The following is a 26,197-nucleotide window of genomic DNA, read 5'->3' as shown; positions in this document are numbered from 1 at the left end:
TAGAATTTCAAACTTGATAGAGAAAGAAGTTAGATAAGATATTATATTCCTAGTAGATGTTATGATTTGAAAGTGAAGAGTCCACCACAAGTTCATTTCTGAAAAGCTGATCCACAGATGGTGACCCTGGTTTGAAAAATGGTAGAATTTGTAGGAAGTAATGCCTAGCTAGAAGGAGCAGGGCCAGTGTGGAGGGTGGGGAGAGGTATGGGTTACATCTCTGCCAGGAGTTGGAGGAGCTCTCTGCTCTCTGAATCAAGGACAGAGACATAAACAAGCTGACTCAAACTCCCACTGCCTTGGACAGAACAACCTCTTGTCATGGCCTGTTTGCCAAGCAGGAGTATAACCTTCAAACTACAAAACAAAATAAATCCTTCCTTACAATAAATAATATATTAGATAATGTGCTTCTAAATATGACAAAGGCAAAATAATAACATGACAGAGACAGGACCAAAACAAAAATCTTTACACACTCAAACAATTAATGAAAAAAGAGGTCACAGATTTGAAGGAGAGTATGGAGCAGTATATGGCCAGGTTAGGAGGGAGAAGAGGGAAGGAGAAAATATTTTAATTACATTATAATCTCAAAAAGAGCAATTCTGAGTATAATCCCTTACTGCATATTATCTGATTACCTTATTGGTCTATTTGCATACTTTCAGAACTCACTAAAAAAATTTTGACTTCCTAATGTAAACAACATGTCCTTCCTAAGAAGTTACATTGCTAAATTATTTTAAAGAATATTTTCATATGAGTAAATGTATTCTAAGTGACAAGTAAAGATGGTTAGGGTTAAATGAATGTGAATCACATCAAAGTTATCTACTATCTATAAGGGAGTACTCAATAACAGAATTCTATTTCTGGGAAAATATATTTATGCTTTTACTATGGTGTTGTCAGAATGCACTATATACTTATACTGCATTTGTAGCAGTAGAAGTCAAAACCACTTGCTTCATTTGCTGACAGTCTACAGAGACACTGTCTCTAGCCCGGTGTAAGCTAAGTCATATCAAAAAGTTTTGGGGATTCCTATGACGATGTTACAGTCATTTATGGTCTACCTGATGTAAATTAACCTCATAGTGATAAAAGTCTGATTGTCAATCCTCAGTTGCCCCAGGAGAGAGCCCTCATCGATCACAGAGACTTTGCTGTGCATAAAACTTCCAGTCCAGCACTGATATGCCAGAGGTGGGGGAGTGTGATTCCCATGTCAAATGACTGTAATAGTAGCATTCCTATTGTGATGTGCTCTGACTTCCTGTTTTCTCTGTCTGCCTTACTTTCTGTTTCCACACTTCCTTTTTTTTTTTCTTTTTTTGTATATGAAAGAAAAGTTGGCAGGGAGAATGGTTAGTTAGTCTGTTGAATCTACAACTGCCTCAAGTTGAGACAAGAAGGCCGAGTGTCTCTTTTCTATTCCTCTCACAAGTATTTTACATATTTCAAATTGTAAGACTTGGCTGATTGTGTCTCTTTCTTCTATCTGAAATGTGTATAGTTTTTCCATTCCTTGCCCAGTCGTTGCTTTACCCAAAGTTCATCCTCACTGGTGAATGGATACAGTAGGGTTTTGAGTATTTTTCTGACAGCTACAGCAGAGTAAAACGGTCATACTGTTCAGTATTTTATTGTTCCAAAATAAAAGCTCAGGGTTCATAAAATATAATGATTGACTCTGATATTTGCTATGGATTAAATAACTTTCAACAACATATTTCAAAATGTCAAATGAAATTAATGCTTTAGATTAGAAACAACAAAATGTGGCTAAAACATATTTAGATATCAACAAAAATATATGAGAAACATCATTGGAAGGTAAAATAAATTGAAAATTAAACACTTAACATTTGTTTTTAAAAATTTGTGTGAATGCGTCATCACTGGGATGAAGAATATTTTGAAGTTTTTTAGGTGATAATTTTTTCAAATGCTAGAATATTTTTGACTTCTTACTACTGGGGGAATGTTAAGGCGATAGTTAAAAGTGAATCTCGTGTGTTCCTCCTTAATTTAAATAAAGCCGGCTCTCATTTGTACTTAAGAAAGAACCACTTAGAGGAACCGAGAAGCTTTTGACAGGAACTGTAATCTTTTCATTGATAATAAGCTGTAGTTTTTATTTCACACAAAGCCTTGCTCGGTCTTTGTCTTTTTAAGTTTGATCACATAAAAATGGAGACTCGTAGAGTTACCTGTTATTAGCTAAATAATCTTATGCTCAAATTGTTTTGTGAACATCTTTGAGCTAGAGGGAAAAAATACTTCTTAAATAGAAACTGTTTTCAATTGTCTTCTTTCCCAAGACTTATACAGGCACTGCAGAATGCTTTCAAAATGAATGCCTTTTTCAATACTGGATATTTTAATTAGCATGTAAGTAGGAGGGAGATTTGTGCAGAATAATTTTCTGTATAAAAGCACATAGTTGTACATATGTACAAGGAGAGCCTCCAGCCTGCCTTCTCAACTGCACAAATGATACAGGACCATGGCGAACTGCCACAGGACTTTTGCTTGTGGTGACTCCAGCCTTAAAACTTACAAATATCTTTTAGTATGTGTTCAGTGTATGTGACTGTACCCTAGTAAATAATCCGGTGATTTGAAGACTACACAATTACAGCGAAACTTTTTAGAAATAACAATACCATGTAATAAAATACAAATCATTGTTTCTCTTTTCTTTTTCTAAAATTAACTAACTCAATGTATTTCCTAAGTTCCCCAGAGATATTTCTTAGAGTAAAAAGTAAACAGTGTTACTCTCCCTTTCTAAATCTTAAGTGGTTTCTACATATCCTCCAAACAAAACCAGAATGTTTTTACTTCATGCTCACAGACCTCCATGAGCTTCTCTGGGTGATTCTGAACACTCTCTCATCTTTTTAACTCATCATGTAAACCACACAAATAGTCCAGCAGCAGCAGTCTCCTTCTCTGTCACTGAGCTTTTGTCTATGTTATAGAGTAGTGCTGCTTCATTTCCATCTCACTGTGTCCCCATCTCTCCTTTGAGTCACAGATTTAATGCCATGCAACTCCATCAAAGAGCCTTTCCAAATTCCCTAAGTCTGGCTTAGATACATGTGCTTATTAAAATTATTTCTTAAGCTGGTCTTACCAAAGGTAACTGAGTCCTATGTTAAGACACACAAGTATCAGAGATAGGTCAAGTAAGGAAGCAGTAGAGGGCAGAGGATCAGCAAAAATGGGGAAGACTATGCAGATGAAAGAGCACATGACAGGCTAAATGACTCTTAGTGAACAGTCTAAAAAACTTAGATATCTTTTACTTTTTGTGCATTGGTGTTTTGCCTGCATGTATGTCCATGTTGGGGTGTCAGATCCTCAGGAAAAGGAGTTACAGTCAGTTGTGAGCTGTCATGTGGGTCCTGGGAATTGAACCCAGGTTCTCTGGAATAGCAGCCAGTGCTCTTAACCACTGAGCCATCTCTCTAGTCAAAAACTTAGATATTTTATAATTGAATTTATGCTAATCACTAAATAAAACCACTTCACAACACAAAGAATATAGAACCTAAGAAAATGAACATTTTTCCCTGAAAATGGCTGTAAATCAGTACAGTCATAGTAAAAATGCTCTTAAAAAACTCAGTTCAATACAGACAACATAATTCCAAGAATCAAAATATAATTTCTTTCCTTAGAACTGTGTTACTGAGTATTGTCTAAAAGTGGGGATTTTCCAGTTCTGTTGGAATTTAATCAGAGTTACAGTCACTTTTTAACAGTCACCTATGCTCACCTCCTAACCACTTTCTGCTTACTGCTATGCTGGGATCCCATGGGCTGTGTTTGATGCCAACAGAGTAAATACTACTGCGGTACATGATGTCCCTTGAGGTTGGGAAGGAACTTGCCTTGTTGATAGATATTGACAAAAGAAAACTCTGAACCCTCAGAAATGCTGTTGCCTGTTGGGTTCCAACCCACATCACGTGCTATGAGAGTGTTTTGTTCTCCCATAAGGAAAAGGTGACATGACCATGTTTCAGTGGATGCTGCTATACAGTCTTGGCCGCAGACCTGCAGATGGTGCAAACTTAATCAAACTGTGTGCTAAGTGTCTCTGTGTCATGAAACTTGGAAAGGTTACTGTGTCAAATAAAGTAAGTTTGAGTGACTACTTACATTTAGCATTTTATCCCAGTAGAGTATTTTGGCATTCACCATCATTTCTTTTCCCAGTGAGTGTGTTTCATAATAATAGCTAAACAAAATTGCCCTATTGAGTTTCCCTTCATAGCCTTATCCCCACCCAGACAGCCACACATATATTAAAAAAAAAACTCTCAAATCTTCTGACTCTTGATATGTTCACAGCTTATGGAATTTTTATTATTTGATTAATTAATTTTTTTCCTCCAGCCTGTCTTGAACACTTAATATTTAGAATGTTAATGCAATTCTGAAGATGATGCAAACAGAAAAATGTGAAAACACTGATTTTTATAGTGATTGATGTTTTGCAATATGCTTATGACCAAAAATATAGTGATTAATACCATGAATTATTCATTTTAAGATGGGAAAACATGACCTCAAATAGTAAGTGAATCATCATCATGCAAACAGGAAGTGACTTATTCTCCTCTTGTTGCGTATATCATGTTTACAACACTTTGCTATGAAAACTGACCTCTGGCTATCATGTATCTATGATTCTGGTACTTGGGAGACAGTAGCCAGATGATCACAAATTATAGGCCAGCATGGGCTGCACAGTGAGAGCCTTTGTGAAGCAAACAAGAGCTGTTGGTTTAGTTCAGCTGTAGAATGCTTCTCTAGCATGTACAAGGTCCAAAGTTTGATCCCTAGCATCAGAAATCATGACATGAACAGAAAAAAAAAACTTTGCCATCCTGAATTGATTTATGCTTCTCCAATTATCAGTCTTTTTTAGAATTTTATTTAGAAACAATCTTATTTTACATATCAATCCCAGTTCCCTCTCCCTCCCATCCTCTCTCATGCCACCCACCAACACCCCACCACACTCCCACCCTCATCCACTTCCCAGGGAACGTGAGGCCTTCCATGGCAGATCATCAAAGTATGTCATGTCATTTGGGAGAGGGCTGTATTTATGCTGAGAGAGTATCCCTCCATGTGGAATGGGCTCCCAAAGTTCATTTGTGCACTAGGGATAAACAGTGATTCCACTGTCAGAGGTTCCATAGAATTATCATTCTTATTTAAGCTTTTAAGACAATACTGAGGAATAAAAAGATTCTGGTAAGGCATTCCTACCCTTGATTATGCAGCATTCATCATTTGGGATAAACAGCTTTTCAAAGACGCAATACTTAAGACAGAAAAGAAAGCTAGGTCATCTTAATGTAAATTCCACTTTACAGTCAGCTTCCCTTCTGCTCATGAAAGACCTACAGCTTTTCTTTTGAGTTCTCCATTTTCTTCATCCCTCCCTTCAGTGAATAACTCTCTTCATGGTTTTCCTGTTGCAAATGTTTCTATTTTGCATTAGCCTCATTTCAGTAGACAATATTCTGGCTGACTGCAGAAGCACTTTGTGTTCTGCACTTGCCAAGTGTTCATTTGAATCCAAGGTCCATTACTAAAGCAAGCCTCCCAAGGGCCCTGTAGAAGAAACAAGAAAGCTAAAGCCATCCCAGGGCTTAGCATGGCTTTTGGCTATGTGTGCAATACTCAGGGCAGAAAGATGTTCTCCCTGACCCCCAGGGATTGCAATAGGTGGCATCATATTTGATGAGACACAGTCTTAAAAGGGAAGCACTGATATTACCCACTAAGAAATTATCTAGCGTCTGTCAGAATTCATTTGTAAGACTTGGCTGTATGGCCATGTGAGAGTGGCACACCACAGACTATCAGCCATGCGGGGGATATTTAGTTCTGTAATTTGATCCACTTACATCTCCTGTCTCTCCCTTAGGATAGCATACTTATTGTAAATAGAGGGAATTAAGTGTTTTAATAAACGTGAAACTGTAATGGCCTTATTAGATATGATAGCAAATGAAAATATAAGATTTAAAGGAATATATCTTAAAAAATATCTGCCTCATATTAGACCCCACAAAACTAGACAACACTAAATTGTTTATGCTTTGATTAGGCTCCCATTACTTTGGGGACACTTTTACTTATCTTCATTATTATTTTCCCAGTGCTTTAATTATGCTCTAAATACACTTTGGGTGGGTACACTCATCTTCTCGAGTGAGGTGACAGAAGTAAAGTCATTCAGTTCTAAAGTTTTCATACCTGCCAACTTCATATAATTGTTGAGTGACAGTACTGGATTCCAATCCAAATCTATCAAAATTCCCTGTCCACTAGGACAATGCTGTTGCTCTAAATATAGGGAACATTTGCACATATTTATAACTGGGTAAACATATAATGAATTTTGATATTAATCTGAACCAACAACTGCTCTTTTTTTTTTTTTACGACACAGACAAAGTGGGCTTTTCCTGAGTACCTGCAATGGGTAAAGCAGCATTATCAGGTCATCTCAGAAACTGCTCTAACTCTGAAACAGGTCATAATCTTCACTTTAGAATGGTGAAATAGAGGCAACTAGTGACTCAGGAGTTTTCCATAGTTACAAAGTCAAAATAAGAGGGGAACGTAGGTATTGATATGGAGCTGTCAAACTCGGGTACCAAAAGCCTGCCGTTGACCTATGGCAGAGAAGCTGGTTCTCTTTAGTTGAGAGTAGAAGATGCAGTCATTATGGAAATTGCCCATTTTGTTATTGATGTTTCTAATTCCCCGATGGGCTCACACCTACTAATAATAAAACTCCCTTGCTGCCTAAAATAAAGTTCAGGATACAAATGAGCAAAGAAATGTTGTGTTTCTGCTATTTTTTCTAATTTATTATGTGCCAAAGAGTGCTCTGTTATTCTCAATCCATAAATGAGACACAGAGAAATGACATGCCTGCTCTTACGGCACTCATAAGTAATAAACCAGCATTTTTTTAGCCAATTAAACTTGTTCTTGACAATTTCATGCATGTTTATAGGATATTCTGTTTATTCTCAGCCCTGTTTTTTCCCCCAACTGTTATCCCTCAATCTTAAAGCCCCCTCTCTCATTTTCAGGCCATTGTGTTTTGTGATCCACTGATTTTGACCAGGACTGTCTGCCTAGCTACAAATTTGATGGTATCCATTGGAGCCTGGTGGACTCACTCTTGGTCCACAAAGCCAGTGAATGTATGTCACTCAGAATTCACCACTTGCCAGTAGTTCATCAGGGAAAGGTACAGTTTATGAACCCCCTCTTTATACAGGAATGGCAGTTCACTGGACCAGCCTTGTGCAGGCTCAGCATAAGCAGCCATATCTGCTATGAGATCATGACAGCAATTACTGTGTCAAGCTCTGCAGATAGCACTTTGCAACTCTTCTCCCTATCCTCCAGCTTTCCTGGCCTCTCTTCTAGAGTGTTCCTTGAATCTAAGAGGGATGGTAAAATGTTCTATTTAGGGAAGAGCATGCGAATTTCATGTATTTTAACCTTCTTGAGCAGTCATGAGTCGCTACATTCACTATTTTTCACTTTACTTGGTAGTGAAGGGTCAGCCAAATTCAGTCAGGCACTAACATGGCTGGTTTCAAAGCATTAGCATGACTAGTTTGACTCCATATTCTCTGAAGAACTGATAAACATTTGATGGAATTTTTCAAGTGTAGGAGTATAGCATATGTGACATGGCTATAAAGCAACTTGGTTGTGGATGCTTAGAGAATTTATATTTTCCATGTGCATATGTACATTTCTAAGAAACTGGGAAAAAGCAAGGTCCTATATCAGGGTGGCTACTGTTCTTGGTTATTTTTGAAAGACTGTTTATATTTAGAAACTGGAAAGGAGGTATATGGAGCAAGCTATGCCCCGATTTTATGGACTCTGTAATATATAAAACAGTGGTTTTTGCTTTTGTTTGTTTGTTTTTTCCAGGCTGTGCATTGTCCCAGGACATTCTACTTTACAAGTAGCTTTTGACTTCATTTTGAGGGAAGAATGACTGCAAACCCAAGGATGTCCCAGAAACTGCATCACCCACCCAGAAGAAGCTGCTGAATTGAGTTACTCCTGGAAATAAAATAGACACAGTCTATAAATTCATTGGTGTGAAATGAAACTAGTGGAGACATAGTTTATTCACATCAGGGAAATGAGTCCCAAAATCTTATTAGACACATCAGACCAAAAAATGGCTTAACTCTCTGTTGGACTCCCTAAAGTGATAGATGCTTAAACTGTGATAGCAATCATCACCTACCTAATGTGTGTCAAGGAACAAGGCCTCCCCAAGTTGTTCCTGGAGCATTGGTTGAGCTGTGTTACCTCTGCAGACAGAGCCTACTAGACTATCTGTCTCCATCTATTCCTAGAATTGACCCACTGTTTACTACCCCTAATGCATTGCCTGGGCATTTTAGACCAAGTTCAGTCCTAAATCTAGCAGCTGACTTCTGTCTGTAGCATCACTCTCAAACCAGACATTAGCAGCCCCAGGAGTGGCTCCCTCCTAGTGCTGGTCCAGTTCATTCTCTTATTACTTATGTTCTTCAGCTACCCACTGCTGAAACCCTCCTGAACTTTGCTGCAGCCTCTTTCACTGGTGTTTATTCTGTAACCTATCCATACACATACAGAAATATACATGTGTTTACTGCACACCGTATGGTATGAGACTTAATATTAATGGTTAGGATTTAAATAAAAGAGTCTGCATTTGCCTTGACCAAGGTAGGCAGAGTATAGGCCAAATTACTGTCATCAAAACTACTGAACATTATGATTTCATTGTTACTCAATGAAATTTGAGATGGTTGAACAACATAAATGAGTTTGTCTATGCTTTTGGTATTGTATGCTTAAAACAGTAGAATAGTACATTGCTTTCCAAGTACAAAAACAAGAAAAGAACCATTCAAATAAAATTCCAGCATTGATTTTTTTCATAAAATTAAAAATTACCTTAAGAATGAAACAGGAGAGCAACAAGGTGCTACATTGACAGTATCCAAGAGAACCACGAAGGGTCTTTCCTCAAGAATCTTAGAAGCAAGCTGTGCTAGTTCATTTATCACCTCTTGTGAAGTCAAACATTCACTCTTCGGCATGTATCTTCTCTAATATTGACAAGACTGCTAACTGTTTCATTAATTCAGTTTTTAAAATAGTGACAGAGAGCTATAGAAGGAATCTATAACTGATAGTGAAGTTTGAATAAAACCAAGGTTATGCTAGTTACTGCCAAACAATAATCAGTTTTATCCGTCACAATCGTATTTAAACTCTGATTTTTTTTGAGGGCAAAGAAATTACACACTCTTTTTTCCCCCCTCTTGCAAATATACTAGCCGCCATGTAGCTGGTGTTTTGGTTTCAACGTAAACGTTTTCCTACAAATTCATGTGACTGAAAACTTAGTCCCTAGTCATTTTGTGTCATTTGATCCTCCAGGAGGAGGAGGTCTGGCTGATGAAAGGTTGAGGTATACCTCTGTCCCCTTTCTGCCCCATCTTTGATCCCTGGTATGTCTAAGTGTTCACACACTCCACTCTCCCTACTACAGCTGGGGCAGGGAGCTGCTCCCTTGTTACAATGGGCTACACCCTCTCTATCTGTGATCACAAATAAATCCTTCCTCTTTAAGTTGCTTCTTTCAGGTACTTTATCAGCAAGGAGAAAAGCAACCAAGATGATAGGTAAGTGATAGAATAATTACATTATCTTTATTTGAAAAGTATTTCCAGATTTCTGTGACAGTGCAATGTCTTGATTACACTGTGATTTTGCTAAGGTTGGATAAAAATCTGTGATCATGGACACCAGAAGACATGTCATAGAAAGATTTAACACACAAGTGATGTTTTATTTATGCAACTTAACACCCATGAGACTATTGTCAGAAACTATTAATCTACAGGTTTATATAACAAAGTGTTTTAGAACTATGTATTATTTTTAATTTATAAATTAATTTTAGCAACTATACTTTATTTTAGGTATAAAAATACAGTTTACAAATCCAGCAACACAATAATAGAGTGCCTTGAAATAGTTTCAACCAGAAGTAAAAGAGTAAAAATTTGATGTTACAAAGACCCTTTCCCCAAAATTATGTTTTAAAAATCACTTTTCTTTTCTTTAAATAAACAGATTGATGTTTTGTTATGAAACTAAATATTTATACAAGAACCACAAGTAACATTTCTTAAATATTTATTTCAGACAGATTTAAGTGTATATCTAGACACTGGCATTCACAGTAGGACAAGTTTTATGTACTTCTGTTGCACTAAAGGGCAATATTCCTATTTCAGAATTACTTTCTTCATTGGCGACAGGAGAGCAATGTGTGACAGTGTGTATTTGAGGAGCTGGATCAAAGCATTTTCTGATATAGCTTTAGGAACAGAACTCTTCTTGGTCATTTCTAAGGCAAATGTTTTCCACTGGACTTTAGGTTCAGAAATCTGTAACATTTCCTCACTCAATTATACAGCAATTGGTTTTATGTGTATAGCCATTGGCAACAATTCCCACCATCCACGTTACATACTAACAAAGTAATAGCACCATCCCCCTTTTACTTTCCCCTAACTGTTTTCATTTTCACAGGACAAATCCTACATTCCATAAGTAGTCATGGAATTGAAGTGCTTAGCAGAGTCTACCAACTACAGTGATTGAAATTCTTATATTTATTTCAGTATCTGATACACATTAAGCATTCAGAAATAATAATACTATAATAAAATTCAGATTATCTTAATTTACTGTGAAGTATTTCAGGAGAGTTAAAAAGAAATATCTACCTTAGACAGTATACTGACTCCCTTCATTATATAACAAGAGAAGCTAGGCTATCTAAGTCAAACTGTAAAGTTTATCTTTCCACTGCAGCCTCTGAGAGCCAATACTACTTCATCTCTCCCGTTATCTAAGCCCCCTGCAGGAGATAATCAGATTACTCGTGGTCTTTAATATGAAAGAATTTTTCCTTTCAGAAAGAATAACATGGGTTGGAGACATAGCTCACTGGTGGAACATGCACTTAGTATGTGCAAGGCCCTAGGTTTAATCTCAGCATAGAAAATATAAATTAATGTAAAATATTTTTCAAAATAATCTATACATGAAATATTTCAAAACTCTAGATGATAGAATATTTGGGCATGAATAGTATAACAATTTTTTAAAGAAAATATTAAGTAATTTTGACTAAATGAGACAGAGGGAGAGACAGAGAAACAAGTGTCATTGTAGCATTCTGAATGCAAATGGCTCCCATAGGTTGATGTATTTGAATCTTGCCCAGTTTATGAAACTATTGTTGAAGGATTAGGAGGTAAAGCATAGTGGAAGAAGGTGTGTCACTGGGAATGGGCTTGAGAATTCAAAAGCCCACACCATTTCCAGTGCCCCCCCCTTCATCATTATTTTGTAATTTGCCTTTGTCATGGTGTCTTCATAGCAATAGAAAAGAAACTAGACAGTTATGTTAAGCTAATGTTGAAATATATAATAGGAAGTACATACATCAGTTATTTTTTTGTTCTTTTTTGTGATTTTTTATTTTATTTTATTTTTTTATTATTTATTTTTAAGTTTAAATTTAGATTAGAAACAAGGTTGCTTCACAAGTCAGTTCCAGGTCCCTCTCCCTTTCCCTCCCCTCCTCCTGTGCCCTCCCCCCCAACCCCCCCATTATCCCCTCATTTCCCCAGGGAGGGTGAGGCCCTCCATGGGGGTGTCCATAGTCTGTCATTTCATACAGGGCAGGGCCTAGACCCTCCCCCAAGAGTTCAGGGTGAGAGTGCATCTCACATTGTTGGATGGGAGTCCAAAGTCCGTGTGTATACTCGCGATGAGTACTGATCTACTGCCCAAGGCTCAATAGATTACCTAGGCCTCTTCACTGACACCCACATTTAGGGGGTCTTGATCAGTCCCATGCTGGATTCCCAGGCTGATGCCTGGGATTCAAGAGTTAACCTTTGTCAGGTCAGCTGTTTCTGGGGGTTAAACCAGCCCAGTCTTAATCCCTTTGGTCATCAGTCCTCCCTATACCCATCAGTTATAGAATTAAAGTTGTATATTGAGTTCAACTCAGAAGTCAATAAAAGATGACAGAAATCTACACAGAGCTTACTGTCCTTGAGGTTCACATGAGGGAGTGTTCTAAGTTTGTATAAGACTCAAGACTCTTTGCACACAAAGTTCTTCTCACAAAGTACCATAAAGATAAAGATCATCGGGACTGGGGATAGAGACCAATCTCATAGGTCTTACCTGATTCCTGCGAGCTCCTGGGTTCGACTCCAATTATCACAACAAAAGAAAACAGAAACAGTTCCACAAAGAATATTTTTATCCTGCTTTGCAACAACTATACAATATAATTTTTTCAGAGTCCCTGAGCCAAGTGGTGATGGTGTATGCCTTTGATCCCAGCACTCAGAAGACAGAGGCAGGCAGATCTCTATGAGTCTGAGGCCAGTTCTACAAAGCAAGTTCCATGACAGTAAGGGCTACACAGAGAAACCCTGTCTCGAAAACAATCAAACAGAGTCCTTGAATGATAACATACACAGCTAAATTTTATGTGTTGAAATTCCAGCCTCATGCAACTCAAGAATGTCACTGTATTGGAGACAAGACCCTTTATCAAGATCAAGGTTTATTGTGTTTTGGGGGATGGTCCTCAAAAAATGGCAGTTGTCCTAGTAATAAATTAGTACATAAATAGTGCAGACCGAGGCATGCCCATGGCAGGAGAAAGCTAGAACGGGTCCATCTGTGAGCATAAGAAGGTGAAACAAGATTTAGAGACTTTGGTCTTGGAATTTCAACCTTGACATTTGTGAGAAAATACATGGCTGCTTTTAAGCCATACAACTTTCTGATATTTTGTTATAGTTTCCCCAACAAAAGTAATATGTTACCATTTTTAAATAAAATTAAATTATCCTTGTGTTTGTGTGCATTAGTTTTCTGTGAAGTTACCTCATGTGCAGATTCATGTGACTACCACCATATGCAAGATGTAAAACCACTCTACAACTATAACAGAATTGCATTAAGCCAGCTCTTCATAACCATACCCAATTACCTCTTCTATCTCCAGCCAGCCACTAACCTGCTCTCCACCTCTGGGGTTTCATTGTCTCAAAGATACACTAAAGATGTAGTCACAATGCATGGAGCCCTTAGAACTGACCCCCCCCAACAGGAGGTTCTTCAGGTTCCTTTGGCTATTTATTACTTGTGTCAACAGTGAAATCAACTCTTTGCATCCCTCTGTAGATACAATCTACCTCTCACCTTTTAGCTAAGGGTCATTGTTTAAAAGCTCACAACTGATGTCTTTGTTTAAAAGCTCCCAACTGATCATGTCAACTCACAGTCCTTAAATGGGGTTCTGAAACCCTTACAATCCATGCTCTTGCTCTTTGACTCCTGTTCTAGTAACACTATGTGTTGACTTCCTGCATTCTCCAAACCACCTTCTCATCTTCTATAGTCAGGATGCTTCTGTCTCTGATATAGCCACCTTTTCACTCTTAACTCTTATTCCCTCCCAAACCCCATCTCCTTTACTTAACTAAATCACTGGTCCTGATATATTGTGATTGTAAGAAAATGGGAAGATATGAATGCAATCATCATTTTTAGTAACTCTTATTTGTATTCAATTTATTGTTAGTTTAGGATATTGATTTAGAAAAATAAATTAAGGTCCATTGGTAGAAACTGTGAATTTTGTACCATTACCCAAGTAAATGAAACATTGTGAAGCAATGTTGTACTTTTTACCCTTGAAACCTGAATGGATCTATAAACTAGGTAAGTGATGTCTGAAAAAAATAAGTAAAACAGACTTATAAAGGGCAATGTAGTATTATTTTAGCACATATTATTTCTGGCACATAATTGATGCTCAATAAGTATTTTAAATATGAATATATAAGAGATGGAAATAGTATAAACACCCATGGAAGTTATTTAAGGGAAAACTCTTTTTAAATACATCATTTCCACCTTTATCCCTCAAATTATGCATCTTGAGTGCAACTTATACAAAACAGAAATTCAGATCTCTTCTGTGAAACTGTAAAGTACATTTGCAATTTGACACATAATATTATCAGTTATTATGTGTGAAATATTGCAAATATGTTTTACATTCCAATACTGAAAGATTTTGAAATAGTATCTGAAAAAAATCATGGAATGTTTATAGACTAACAGAGGATACAAGTAATAAAAAGATTCAACTAGCCATAAAATTTGCTAAGCAATACTTGTACTACTTTGCTAACAACGAGTCTCTCTAGTGTTACCTTCCTGCTATTACCCAGCCTTTCAACTTTGAAATTAGTTTCCAATAAGGAGAAAAAATTAAACTAGCTTAATTATAGGCAAGGCTAAACAAAATTCAATATCAAGAAGCATACTTAAGTATATGAACAGAGTTTCTTAGCAAATCTCTAGTTAACAAAATTTATTTTAATTACTTTTAATGGATGCTAAAAAGATGCAGTCCCTAAGTATTGTTAGATCAAAGGTCTGTCCCCTTTAGATGCTGGTAACTTTAAAAAGCAAGATCCCTGAAGAAGCCAGGTCACACCCCTACTGCTCTGTCCCTGGGACAGAGTTAATTAAGAAGCTGCTCAGTGCTGTGATTTCTCTAGACTTACTTAGTACCTGGGTCTTCCACTCTCCTGGTTATGTAGGCTATCCCAGGCTGAACAATGTGGTATGGAACATTTTTTCCCCTGTCCTTCCCATTTCCTTTGCTCTGTGCCTTCCTAACCCTTAATGGAATGAGATTTGTCAGCAGTAGAACCTGCTTGTCCATTCTCCATTTGGACACTAAAAGCATGGGACTGTAACTTAGCTTTGATTTCTCTGTCTGGATTCAGAGCGTCCAATGGAAAGATCTCTTTTCAGGAGCTCCAAGGAGGCAGAGACGCTGTCTCTGGGAACATGTTTATATTGACAACATTTTAACACATCTTCCAAGGAGACTTTCAATAATGGTTTTGAGGAATCAAGTGTCATGTTTTGCACTAACAGAGGCAGCTGTGAGACAAGTTGCTGAGACCTACAGAAATCAAGAAACCAAAGAATGCATTTTAAGCATCAATGAACAAGTGAATACTCTCAGGCGCATGGACTTGAAGATAGGTTCTTCCCAGTGGAGATTCAACTGAGAAATTTGCCTATAGTTCATGACAACTAAAGCCTTTTTGAGGACCCAGATTAGTCATGTCCAGACTCCTGACCAAGAACACTTCTGAGATAATAAATCATTTTAAGACATCCATTGTTAAATAGCAGTAATGTTTATTTGTAATCATGCAAACCCCATCTGGATTTATTTGTTTATTTTACTCTAGTAGTAGTTATTTAAGAGTTAGAATTTAAAGTTTAGGACGTGATATCGTGTTCATGTCCTTATTTAAGGAGGAATTCTTAACCCTGGAACTAACTGATTAGACTACGTAAGTCTTGTGCATGTGTGTGGGCTTCAGGAATTGTCCTGGGGATGGCAAAATTCTTAGTAACATCTGTGTGTAATACTCACTAAATGTAATCACCATCCCAGAATGCCACTAAAAACCATGATACATCTTTTTGAGGGCAAACCCAACACAATTTAAAAACCACTGAACTACTGGCATTTCTTCACTTACTTCTAACCCATGTTTGCTCAACAAATTGGCTAGTGCAATCTGATAACAGGATTGGGGTCTTTTAAATGTATAATAATCTTTACCTGAAATGGATAGATGGTTGCTTTCTAATTTGTGAAATGGCTCAAAGGTAATAACTAAAATGAAATTGGATAGCTTTCAAAAACACAGATTATGGTTTTGTTTTTCTCTTTGTCTAGTGATTTGGTGTTTATGAAACACACTTCCACTACATGCGTTAATAGCGAAAAATCGGTTTCATTTGCTGTTTTACACTTAAGGAGAACATGAGTAATGAGAGATGAGAAAAACAATGAAAAGGGCAAAACACAAACCGCCTCAACTGCCTCTCTGGGCTTGGTTGGGGTTGGAGGAATTCGTGAGGAAGGGAGAGGCTTCACACTCTCTGCCTTCTTATACTGCAGTACACAGCGATTCTGGTAGCTTCTTGTTTACTACATACATTGTGTTAGCATTCCAGCATGTTCAAATGTCTTGAGTGTCCAGACGCTTTCTGAGTGAGAAATCTGAACTGAAACTTCCTGCTTCACTGCCATTCCAGGAGATGATCACAAGTCATTAGCTTTCACACAAGATCACCTCACAAATGTGTTCTCAAACTAAACATACAAGAAACGAACCTGGGAAAACAAACAAGCCTGCTCTCTGAAGCATATTTATATTTTCCTTTCCCCAGTTTTTATACACTTAGTTTCACATCATTAACATGCAAATCATACTGCACTAGGGTACATCTCAAACAAAGAACCATAAACAATGACTGTAATTTCCTTATTGGTCTATAGAATTTTTTCCCAAGAAGGTGAATATATAATAGAATCTGATCTTAAAGATATTAATCTAATGAAAGAGTATAAAATACAAGACAGGGGCAAAGAGAGAATGAAAAGGAAGAAAGAAGACCACTGTGGAGTTAAAAGATGGCAGTATCATGAATTAATAGAGAAGGTAGTGTGCCCTGTACAATGACAAACAGAAAACTGGAAAATGATAACATGGTCCAGGAAAGGTTGTGTTGCATACATACATTTCTTCAATGATGCTAGAGGCATATGGGATGTGGTAGATCTAGGTAATGACACACACACACAAAAGAGAGAGGGCAGAAAAGACATTGTTCTTGAAAACAGCAGATCAATTTTTTTTAATTTCTTGAGATTTAGAAGAACAGGAGAGAATAAGTGAAGAGCCAAAATCTTAATAAAAGTATTAATCAGGAATTATTTTGTATTTCTAGGACCTTTAACAATTAAACTTCACTTGTGAGCAAATTTAGGAAAATCACACATATAATATTGCAAGACTATTATTCGTTATGAATTTATCTACTTATTTTTGCATATGCAAACTAGGCTTTTATAACATTCCAAGATTAAAGAAAGTATTATTAAAGTTTGAATCCAGGTCTACAAAATAAATGACAACATATACAGAATGGGAAGAATGAAGTCATTTTTTTTGTATTCCTACTTAATAGATGATATCACAATGAAACAGTACAAAAGGAATTCGTACAGTTCTATAATGTGATGTGCATCTTCTGGGGAGCAGATGTACAAGTATGAATCACTAGAAGGGTTATTAAGTAGTCCATACATTATTACTGTTGAAAATGAGTATCATGTATGTATAGACACATAGGACATATAAGTATATACAGATAGGACAGAAGTTTATACAGAGCATCAGTAGAACACCAAAAATTCGTAAGATCAAACAATGTATTAGACCTTACAATCATCTAAAACTTGACTAATTAGCATAGTCCTGGAAAACATCATAAACAATAACAAGTATGACTGTAGGCATGGATCCAATTTTAGAGTTAAAATGTGTAGATTTATATCATACTAATAAGAAAACTGCGTCTATTTTTTTCACACACTGTTCAGAATGGCTTATTTTAACCCTTCCCATTTTTATACTGAACTCCTTACTTCTCTGTAAATTATGTAAACCTTTATTTATTGACAGACCTTTATAGAAAATTGTCATAAAGAATAATTGCATTTGTCATATCGAAATTGACTTATATAATTTATCATCACAATCATATGTACTGTATAAAAAACAAAAAAATAGTCTTAAAAAACAAAATCATGTTGCCGGGCAGTGGTGGCGCACGCCTTTAATCCCAGCACTCGGGAGGCAGAGGCAGGTGGGTCTCTGTGAGTTCGAGGCCGGGCTGGACCAACAGCCTCCAAAACAATTCAGAGAAACCCTGTCTAGTAAATCCAAAAATACAAAAACAAAAACAAAAACAAAATCATATTATTATATATATCAAAAAATACGATACAAGATTAATTTGAATGATGTTCTCATTTGGCTAGAAACTCCACCTCAGCCCGACTCCTCCTTTGCCAAACCCTTCACCCTTAGAAAGACCAGGCTCCTCCCCCAAAGCTCAAGACCACACCTACAGGGCATTTAAGCTCCAGTCCCTACACTTGCCCTGTGATTTTTCCCCATCCCTCCCCTGCTTCACTTCGGGTGGGCTTGAGAGTCACCCAAGAGTGTTTGGCTTCATTAAACCTGGAGTTTTTGTTTTGATTTGATCTGGGTCATTGCATCGGCATAAAATCCTACTGCCTGGGATCTAAAAATATGTAGCAGTTCTCTGCAGAACACTCATAGAAGGAAATTTCAGCTATGTTCGTTTTTTTTTTTTTTAGAAGATGGCACATGCTCCTCAAAGTAATTTACTGTCACCAAATAAACATAATTGAAACATGTTGATTGAAACATTTCCTATAAAGAAGAAAAGGCAGTCACCTGTATTATAAAAGCAAAAATTTCTTACTTCTTATTAAGGTCTCCAAACTTATTTTTAAAAGATTATGAAAATTAACAATTTCATATAATTCCTCCTAATTGGACCAAGTATAAAGATCTCCCATTTTATCATAAATATTGGTTAGATGTACTCGTTAATGTATTACTTAAATGGCTGTGTTCTTCACATACAAAGCTGCATTTTATAGCTCTCACTTTAAAGGACACACATCCAGTTTAATCTTAGTTTTCACTAGTTACTCCTTAAGATTTAGCTCACATGAATTCATTTGCCTTGTAATTACTTACAAAAAGGTATTTATTGCATTATCTCGCCTTCCTGTCTGATACCATGATGTCACCAGTCATCTGCACAACAATGTGGAAAGAAATAACTGATTCCCAGAAGTTTACATGCACACACACACACACACACACACACACACACCATTACACAAGCACTCCTATTCCCTGCCAACAATAACAAATAAATAAATAATGTTTTTGCTAGAAAGATGAACCTGTGACGGTAATAATTTTTTCTCCTTTAACAAGTATCTACTAGTTTCTTGTCCCCTTGGTACATACACTAAGGAAAGCATACATATAAATAAACTAAAACTAAAGTTCATTTACATTTAGATGTTATATTGCTTACTTTTGCTAAGACAAGAAACCAGACAGAAGACAATTAAAAGGGAAAGATCACAATGTCAGTGGGTGTGGTCCATTTTGGTGGGGAAGGTGTGGTAACTACAGTGAGTCAGTCTGTGACAGCATAAGTCTGAGATAATTGGTGACATCATGGTATCTGACAAGAAGGAGAGAGCTGTAACTAGAAACAGGAGCAGGCTATTGCCATATGCAAAGGTTGGCTTCTTGTGATTCACCCAGATATCCTTCCACTTTAAAGGATATGCAATCTCCCCCAAACAGCACCACTAACAAGGGATCAAGCATTCAAAGATGAGCCTGTGGAGGGGGTATTTTCCATCCAAACTTTAACCAATGCAATTTTCTATTACATAAATATCTCTTCAGATAGGTACTGGAAAGTAGATATGAAAATTAGCATGACCTCTTTCTCCTATTTTTTTTTATAAAGAAAAGAATTGAATGTTAAATCCAGAAGGATGTTCCACGATGTAATCAAACAAAAGCAGCACTGGAAGTCACTGTAATGTTAACACCATACATGTTTCTGTTCCTAACTTGACTCACTGAGTGCAACCGAATGCCTGAATTTCCAGAGCACCAAGCGATTTTCTTTTGTCTTGTTGAATTTTGTTATTTAACAAGTACGTGCAGGTTTGATCGATGTGACACTACTCTTAATTCTTAAAATAAGATTATGACAGATGTGAGAAAATAACCTTTCCTCCAAGAAGGCTTTAGAGTATCCTCCGGAGGCACTTGTAATTTAGGAAGTAATAGGAGCCTCCCCTGAAAACTGGATGTGGAGTTCCTCAATTGGAAGATGTCAGGAGGCTTGAAGGCACTTGGAAAGCTGAGCATTGTTAACTGCCTGTGCAGTGAGCAGGAAGAAGAAAATGTGGATGGGAACCAGTCCTAACCAGAGCTGAGTCTCTCTTATCACAGAGAGCACATATAACCATGTACACAGGAGAGTGATCTGACATCATTGGAGACTGCAATGCCCAAAGAAGTTTACCAACATAGAGGCTGGGCAAGCTATGTAACCACATCGAACGATGTCAACTAGTACCTTATACCACCAGCTAGTTCATTTATACTAGTGAATAGTTAGCATCTTTTCTCTCCTCCTTGAATAGTTGATTTGATGCTTCCTTTTCAGTTAAGCATGAAGAGAAAGGAATCAGGGGAGCCTAATATGTTCTCCCCAGAGCTTAGAGGCAAAGCACAGAGGAGACAAATAAGCAAAGGAAACTAGCTGCAGTTCCACTGTGAGCAGGAAAACAAGGAAGCACACACCAGAAGGTCTGTGAGGATGCCTGCTTTAGGGCAAAATGTTTGGGAGGTACATCTGCCTTCCATAAAAGACATGTAGAATGAGGGTCCCAGGGAATGCCTGAAGAGAATATGGACTAATGATCTTGTAGGAGGAAGATGAAGATGGTCGGTCCATCCTGGGCAGCTCCTTCTAAACTGTTATGATACTGCTGTATATTTCATTCTGATCTTCCCACAGCAGACACTGAGCTTCACTCAGCCCACCAAGAGAGAAAGAAAGCTGTGTAGCCATCAAAGCTTACCATATGTTCCTTCTCTGCCTTTCCCTACCCTCTCTCTCTTCCCCCACCAGTTTAATTACTTAGAAGCCAGAAACACTCTAGCAAAAAACAAAGTCAAACAAAAAGACAAAAACAGACAGTATGAGGAGAGGGATCTGGTACTCATTTCCTATGGCTGGAATCTACAAGACCTAAGGGAACGGAAAAAATTGGAAAATGTTGGATTGAAGTGAAACCTAGACTATATTTACTCTCTACTAGAATTGTTCAGTAAGTTTCAAATATTGGTACGTTTTCAGGATGCAATATGATGTTTGTGGGTACATGTCAGGGTTAGAAGGCAAGTGATGTGGTTTGAATGAACGTGTTGCAAGAACAGAATTCAGGGCCCTTGTTATTTCCTGTGCTTGGTTATGACATAACCAAGCCCCATAACCTAGATTACAGCCCCCAGAACTACAGATTCTAGAAAGATAAAATGCATTGTTATGTTTTTCAAGCTATAGAAACTTGAGGCATTTTATTTTAAAAAGGGTTTGATTAAATGCAGGGCAAGCATAGCTAACTGTTAAAAGACATAGTTATTAACAAACTAAACTTATACAAAATGGTTCTTTTATCTGGATAAACTTACCAAAATTTTATTTGTTCTGAAGACCGAAAAATTACCTCACAATGTAAGTGAATCTTAACTAGTGGCAGATGAGGGAAATACTGAGCAGATTACAGACGTAAACAGCTAAACTAACTAAGATTGATCCTAGCAGGCTGAACATCACTGACTTATGCAGCATTACGTAGGTATTTGATACATTTAGGGTAAAAGCAATAAACATATCATAGTCCCTGAGCAAAGGCATACAATGCACAATGCTAACAAACTCACCCACTAAGTTTTTCTCCTTTGCATTTTAGCTGCACAGCTTCACAGAATTGCCAGTTTCCCTAAACTATTTCTTTCATGTGTCTTTGGGGCTATATCCAGAGAGTTCCCTTGGTTCAGCAAATGTGACATTTCCTTTTTTCCCTTGGCCAGTTCCACAGTGGATTCAAAGGGATCTTATTTGAAAATTCCATTATTTCCTCCAGTTTCTACTAGTGACCTTAGCTTTATTTGTGGCCTCCGAAGTACAACATCACTCTAACCACAAATAAAGAGAATTGTAGATCAAATTCTGACCTTCTTAAAGCTAACATTACTAAAGGTTTTGCATGTGTTTGGGGTAACAAGCAACTGCCAAAATGACATCCTGAAGTGTGGCTTTCTGCTGGGCTCCACTTAATAAAGCCTTCTGATACTCTGGAGCTCTGAAATGCTCAGAGCCAAACACAAACCAAGCAAGAGCCTGAGTTTTATGTATAACATACTGACATTGACTGACACCCAATGAAATATTTGCAAAGGGAGGAACTCAGTCCTTGACTTCCCCTGCTCTGCTTTGAAGGCAGCATTCATTTAGGGAACTGCATGGACTTAGAGAAGTTACCTTTACGGACAACCTTTTTTTCAGGATTTTCTGTCAATTCACTAATAAATGATAATTAAAGCAAGGCAGTCGTTAATGAGCAAATTTACCTAAAAGAATTTCTAAATGGATTTTCAACTTTCAAAAAAGTGGTGGCACTTTAATACAAGCACTTGGGAGTCAGAGACAGGAGAATCTCTGTGAGTTTCAGGTCAGCTTGTTCTAAAAAAAAAAAAAAAGAATAAAAGAAGGAAGGAAGGAAGAAAAAAGTAGTCTTTCGTTCAGTTACTAACTTTCTAAAAATAAGCTATATAGTACAGTTCCATTAAATATTCTCAATTTATTTTCACAATTATATTCCCAGTTCTGTTGACTTGAACCAAAGTCTCATGAATGCTAGCTATGTAAGCGAGCAGCAGCCTACTGAGCTATCCCCTGCAAGCCCATTTTCAAGATTCAGATGACAAGCTCTCTAAGCCTTATAGACTGTCTTCCTTTTACTCCACTGCTAAACAAGACAGTTCAGAAGAATCAGTGCTAACCAATCATCACGGGGGAATTGCAATGCAGGATTTCATTCCAAATTGCTTGAGCATAATTACTATATCTCAAAAAAATTAGCAGCCATTTTTAAAACTATGCCAAACAAAAATTGATGTTTATGAAGAGATGCTTTCCGGATTCCAGTCTCTTCAAACTGTGCCCTCATGTTGGCAGCAGCTTTTGTGCCTTTTCTTGCCAGAAATAAATTACTGCCCTGAAGTTACAAGATACCTAAATTTCTCTTACAACTACCAGTAAGAGTTTTGTTAAAGAATGTCTACGAAGAATTTTCCCTTTTCCTTTTTTTAATGTACCAGTGTTTGTGTGTATAGCACTTCTATGATATCCATTCTATTCCCCCCCCCGCCCCCGCTTTTCACAGTTCAATAAAATTGGAGGATGGCCATTACTAAGCATGAATGAGGCCCAGGCAGAATACAAGAGGAGCATCCTTTGTCAGCAGTGTATGGTTCCACATCAGTGACTTCGGGAGCTCATATGTAACATAGAGAGTGAGAATGGACATGGACCCCAGTATTCACAGTGTTGGGCTGCTGAGCTGGTTTCTAGGATCTGAGATCTGTATTTGTTTGCCCACACTACCATTGTTTTAACCTAGTAAGTCAGGATTGCTTTGATGATAGGACCTGGGAAGGTGAATTTAATTTGATTTGAAAACAAGGCCCTCCTCCAAACAAAACAAAAGACAATAAATAAAATCCAAAACTTTAAAACATTTACCTTGGCCTCATGTATGGTCAATGACCTAGCAACAGTGTTGAACAAAACTGCTCAAAATTTGGCAATTGTCAAAATCTCTTGGAGGGCTTGTTGACTGTGAAGGCAGCAATCTGAGTAGAACTCGTGAATTTGCAATTCTAACAAATCCCCAGTGCTTGCTATAGAGAACAACATTACCTACCTATCTATGGAGACTGGATTCAGAGACAATCTCCAAGATAGTGGCAATGGCCTTGGTATACAGTGCCAAAGACTATGTATGTGGAAAGATTCTCAGGTTTTTTTCCATCCACATGATTATCCAATAATCTATGATAGTCTCCTCTTCCTGCCTGCGTTTCACAATGATAATACTTACCTGTAGTTCAAACATAGATGAGAGACTGCAGACATGGCTCAGTGGTGACACACAAGCTTAGCATTGCAAGGCCAAGGATTCAATTATCTGAATGCCTGTACAAACCAAAGCAGAGAAGGGGCAACTGATATCTGACCCTATGTCTGTTTTCCCTGACATAGACACTAGCTAAACATGGTAAGCACTGCCTCACCATTCCACATCAGCTGCAGACTGAATTTTGAGTGACAGTGACACTAAAATCCTCCCAGTGCTACTCTGAAAGTGACCTGGAAATGCAGAAGGTATTCTATTCTGCTTCTTCTCTCCCCTGAAACCTCCCTAATATCAAACCTGAAGCCTCATGTCACAGTAACCCATAACTCAGAAGATCAAGAAGTTTCATCACACTGTCTTGCTATTCCCCTGAATCAAAATGAATCAAATTCCCCTCTTCCTGATTTCTGGACACCCTTGGTGACTGTCCTGTGTGGTTTGGGCTGTCCATGAGAACAGTTGCTGTCCAGAGGGCTTTGCTGATGAATGGGAGAGTGTTGAAAACATTTTGAGGAACAGGAGGCTCACAGGGAAGAGCCATATATAGGTGTAGCAGCTGCCATAACCTCTAGATGACCCTGTCCTATCCACTGAAACCTCATCTTCAAGTCTCTGCTGAGGCATAGAGGTGGGAGAGCACCAGAAAGTCAACCTCACCACACTCTGGGAAAATACTGATCACAGAGGTGAAAAGGCCCAGAGGAATACTAGTTACATTAGTAGGCATGGAACCATTATACCAGTTGATTAATCAGAAGTCTATTTCAGGACAAAAGGTAATGTGTTTGTTTCTATTCAGACTGGTTGGCACATCTCAGTAGAATTTAATCTTTCATTCCATGGACTCCTCAATTTCATGCAGCCTTCTAATCTAGTCTTTTATGACTGTTTGTGAAACAAACAAACAAAATACTTCTCAGACATTCCTCTATGTAACCTGTGTTGCTTAGTTTAATCTTCACAACGTTTATGCAACTAATATTCCCATTTCCTAGATGTCGAATTCACTTCATGAATTTACTGGCATTTGCGTGTGTACATTCCTCTGTGTGTGTGTGTGTGTGTGTGTGTGTGTGTGTGTGTGTGTGTGTGTGTTGCTGGAGACTGAATTCAGAGTCTTATATACTCTAGGCAAGCTAGAGAGCAGTCAGCTATGTCCCTAGGTCTCCTGTTTCACTTCATGTAATCAATGGGTTCTAATTTATATACACATCATGCAAACATCTCGGCTTTTAACAATCATGATATAGTTGACCCACAGTTTCCACAGGGGATTGATTCCAGGATCTCCTGCAGATTCCATAATTAGTAGATGCTCAAGTCCCTTGGTTAAAAGGGGCAGATTATTTCTGTGCCACTGGGGCATTATTTCCTATAAACTTTAAATTGTAATTAGTTTGCAAAACCTAATACAAAATAAATGCTACTATTATACTACTTATGCTGTCCTATACCCTCACTAAACTAGAAGCAGATTTTAACATTTCATATGTATAAATATTTCAGACTGACCCAAAATGACAAGTGAATTAACACAATTGTATTTGGCATCATGGCTCAGGAAAACAACAAAAACAAGGATTAACCCAAAGTTCCTTTCTTGGCTCCATCACTCTCTACTGCTGGCTAAGTTACTTTATAGTTATTGAGACTGTTTTCTTACTGGTAATAGAAGGATGATGAGGGCAATAATAATAACTATCTCAGAATGCTATGATGATAGTTAAGTGAAAAGATATAAATTGCCCAGAAAAATAATTGCCAAATGACAGACACTCTTATAGAAGCTATTAATAACATGGAGTTCTAGGGGATGACTGCACAGGAATGGGGCATGTCAGTGACAGTGCTCAGCCGCAGTACTCAAGGGAAGTACCACAGATGGAGCCGTGGATGAGAGGATTTGTCTGATGCTGGCAACAACAGAGTGGCCCAGATATTGGCACGAACACAGCACACTGATGCCAACATCATAAAAGTCTTCCACTCCACCCAGATCCAGAGAGATAAAAGGATTAGCTGGCAGCTGTTGCTATCCTATCCCTGCCTGGGGGCAATTTTTTTCATTTTCCAATCAGCAATGCAAATAATTTCACATTTCATTCCAACCAACATAATTCAATTCTGGACAATGGTAGTAAGCAAAGGATTCAGGTTTACCTCTGCTCTGTTAAGAAATATTGGAAAGAGAATGAATGGGCTAGGCCATACTGTACTTCAAGAAGAAATCAAACAATACACATAAAATTGTGTTTCTTAATAATAAGATGCACATTAGGAAGCACC

General features: G+C 37.6%; 1 protein-coding gene across 26 annotated transcripts in view; it reads right to left on the bottom strand.

Annotated features, from left to right (window-relative positions):
• The window catches only part of Adgrl3 (adhesion G protein-coupled receptor L3), a 748,011-nt gene that overhangs the window by 183,969 nt on the left and 537,845 nt on the right, over nt 1-26,197 (bottom strand). The window lies entirely within an intron of this gene.

Source organism: Mesocricetus auratus, unplaced genomic scaffold, assembly GCF_017639785.1.
Source record: "Mesocricetus auratus isolate SY011 unplaced genomic scaffold, BCM_Maur_2.0 Super-Scaffold_100006, whole genome shotgun sequence".
Taxonomy (NCBI): domain Eukaryota; kingdom Metazoa; phylum Chordata; class Mammalia; order Rodentia; family Cricetidae; genus Mesocricetus; species Mesocricetus auratus.
The sequence above is the reverse complement of the archived record's forward strand: the minus strand, read 5'-3'. Positions and strand labels throughout refer to the sequence as shown.